Source organism: Dipodomys spectabilis, unplaced genomic scaffold (assembly GCF_019054845.1).
Source record: "Dipodomys spectabilis isolate Male_0828 unplaced genomic scaffold, ASM1905484v1 ptg000023l, whole genome shotgun sequence".
NCBI lineage: Eukaryota > Metazoa > Chordata > Mammalia > Rodentia > Heteromyidae > Dipodomys > Dipodomys spectabilis.
The window spans coordinates 5,198,638-5,202,101 of NW_024870700.1; the positions used below are offsets into that span (position 1 = coordinate 5,198,638).

General features: G+C 41.7%; 1 non-coding gene across 1 annotated transcript; it reads left to right on the forward strand.

Annotated features, from left to right (window-relative positions):
* Positions 1–1,975: 1,975 nt before the first annotated feature.
* LOC122104231 lies at positions 1,976–2,082 on the forward strand. The gene has a single exon (XR_006146896.1). It is a non-coding gene; the product is annotated as a U6 spliceosomal RNA (small nuclear RNA).
* Positions 2,083–3,464: the final 1,382 nt, after the last annotated feature.

Genomic DNA, 3,464 nt, shown 5'->3' on the forward strand with positions numbered 1-3,464 from the left:
GCATGCCTGAAGCCCTGGATTCAATTCCTCAGTACCACATAAACCGAAAAAGCCAGAAGGAGCGCTGTGGCTCAAGTGGTAGAGTGTTAGCCTTGAGCAAAAGAAGCTCAGAAACAGTACTCAAGCCCCTCAGCTCATGCCCCAGGACTGGAAAAGAAGGAGGAGGAGGAGGAGGGGGAGGAGGAAGAGGAGGAGGTGAAGGAGGAGGAGGAGGAGGAGGAGGAAAGGAGAAGAGGAGGAGGAGGAGGAGGAGAGAAGAGGAGGAGGAAGAGGAGAAGACGTGATTGTTCTTTCTATAACTATTTTGTATGTATTTATGCAGGTACTTGGGCTTGAACTCAGGTCCTGCTCTCTTACTTGGTTTTTTGTTCAAGACTGATACTCTGCCATTTGAATCATATCTCTACTTCTGGGTGGTTGGTTTTTGTTTTGTTTTGTTTTTCTGTTCTTGCTGGTTAATTAGTGATAAGAGTCTTATGGATTTTTCTGCTAGGGCTGGCTTCAAGCTACCGTGCATAGCCCCCTGAGTAGCTAGGATTACAGATGTGAGCCACTGGCGCCTGGCACATCTCTGTAACTTTTTGTTTTTGGTCAGTTGTGGGGACTGAACTCTGGGCTTGGGCACTGTCCCTTAGCTCTTCAGCTCAAGGCGAGCGCTCTACCACTGGAGCCATAGCACCACTTCCAGCTTTTTCTGAGGAATCCAACCCGGGGCCTCATGAATACAAGGCAAGCACTCTATAACTTTTGAAAGAAATATTTTCACTTCACTATGGAAATTTAATCCAGATATTATATAATTTCTTCTCCATCATCTGGTTAAAAACAAAAACAAACCAGAGCCATTCTCCCATCCTGACCTTCTCAATCTCCTTCTCCTGAATAGCTGGGATTACAAATTTGAGCTACCATACCCAGCCCCCTATGTCTTTAGGATAAACAGTTCATACAAACCCAAACTATCTCTCTTTTGGATTCCAGATTCACATAATCAATGATCTAATGGAATCATCCTGTGTTATCCTATAAGCTAAAATTTAAGATCTGCCAGTATCAGTCCGCTTGTGCTACCAAAACAAAATATCACAGGACAGCTGCTTTCTCACAGTTCAAGGTGCCACTAAGCATTGGTTTCTGTCCAGGCCTCTCTTCCTGGCCTGCACATAGTACCTTCTCACAATGTCCTCAGATGGCCTTTCCTCTGTGCACACAAACAGAGAGACAGAGCTCTATGTCTCTTCCTTCTCATATGAGGACCCAGTCCTGTTGGATTGCAGTTCCTGCTTTATGACTTCATTTAAACTTAATTACCTTCTTAAAGGCCTATCTCCAAATACCGTCACACGGAGGGTTAGAGTTTCAGCATGAATGGGAGCAGGGAAGTACAATGCAGTTGGTAACACTGTCCCATCTACTAAATCCCTTCATTCTCAATTTAATTATTTTAATGAGTCTTGGTAGAGTATGGGGACAATAAGAATAGGGACAATATCTTGTTTCATCTTAGGATCCCTAAAACCTGGTCCAGCTTCCAATCTAGAAAATATATTAAAGAAATGTTTTGTTGGATGAAATTGAATAAAACTTATTTGCTCATCATGGTCCCAGATCTACTTGAGGAACTTCATATGTTCCGTGGAATAGTTGGATTTCCTAACTGGCCTAAAGGCCTCCAATATCCCCATTCTTTCTCTACCACTAAAATGTCCTTCCTAAATCAAAGATCGCATCACACCTTGGTTTCTCCTCAAACTTTTTAGTGGCTTTCCATGTCCTAGAATAATTAGCTTAAGAGTTAATTAGGGAAAGAATACTGCCAAACATTTATGACAAGCTCTACCAATGCCACTGCCTTTGTTTATATATTTTTTTAAACTGTGAATATTCCCCTCAGGCACATTAACAGTTGCACTTTTGAATGTCCCAAATTTATATTTTAGATGTAATGAAAAGTACATTTTAAAAGTTTATGATGGTGCTCTCTTCCGCAGCACATATACTAAAATTGGAGCAATACAGAGAAGATTAGCATGGTCCCTGCGCAAGGATAACACGCAAATTTGTGAAGTGTTCCTTTTTTTGTTGGTTTCTTTTGAATGTTCTTCCTCCCATGGTATAACCCTGTTGTCACTGTATTTAATTTTGGTACCCTGCATCTTGTATATACATTTATCTAATTTGGAGAGGGGAAGAGGAATAACAAAATGCTGAAACAAGGACACAGGATGACCCATTGCGACAATGACACAAGACACTGTGTTGGAAATGAACATTACAACTGGGAGGGGGGGGTCGGGGGAGTAGGGGAGATAGAGAAGGGAAGGGATAGTAGGAGAAAAACAAAGAAGGGGGTAAAATTGCTCCACAAGAAATGTACTCATTACCTTACTGATGTAACTGTAACCCCTCTGTACAGCATCTTTACAAGAAAATACAATTTTTAAATGCAAAAAAAGTTTATGATGGATAAAGTCACACAATATAGACTACTAATCAGCCACTTTTTTTGGGGGGGGAGTCTGGTCATGGGTCCTGAACTCTGGGCCTAGGCACTGTCCCTCAGCTCTTCAGCTCAAGGCTAGCGCTCTACCACTTGAGCCACAGCACCACTTCCTGCTTTTTTCTTTTTGCTTATGTGGTGCTGAGGAATCGAACCCAGGGCCTCATGCATGCAAGGCAAGCGCTCTACCACTGAGCCACCTTCCCAGCCCAAATCAGCCACTTTTTTTTTTTTTTTTTTGTGAACATGCTGTACAGAGGGGTTACAATTACATGGGCAGGTTAATGCGTACATTTCTTATCAAGCATTGCAGCCTACTCCTTTGTTTACCCTTCACATCCCTTCCCAGCCTCCCCCCCACCCAACCTTCCCCACCCCCGCACCGACGTTGTAAAGCTCGTTTTCGACATGACAACTTGTACTTCTCATTGTTGCAACAGGTCCGCCTGTGTCTTTAAACGACTTGTTTTTCCCCATCTCCTCTACAAGTTATACTGACATCAAATATAGTGAAAGCAGGGGTTATACTGTGGGGGAGGGACATACAAAGCTACAAAGAGATAATCTTATAAATGCGTTAGAAACAAATGCATGAAAGGAAAAAAACATTAAAATACATATCTAAGGGTTCATTTTCCTAACATCACATTATCTGACCTTTTCCGCTTGACTCATACATATACTAGATATTGCAAATAAGGGAAACCATGGGATCTATGTTTCTTTGGGCTTGGCTTACTTCACTTAATATAATTTTTTCCAAGTTTTTCCATTTCCTAACAAATGGGGCAATGTCATTCTTTCTGATGGAGGCATAGAATTCCATTGTGTATATATACCGCATTTTCTTGATCCATTCATCTACTGAGGGGCATCTGGGCTGGTTCCATATCTTAGCTATGGTAAATAATGCTGCAATAAACATAGTTGTGCAAATCAGCCACTTTTTAAAAAAGCATAAAGG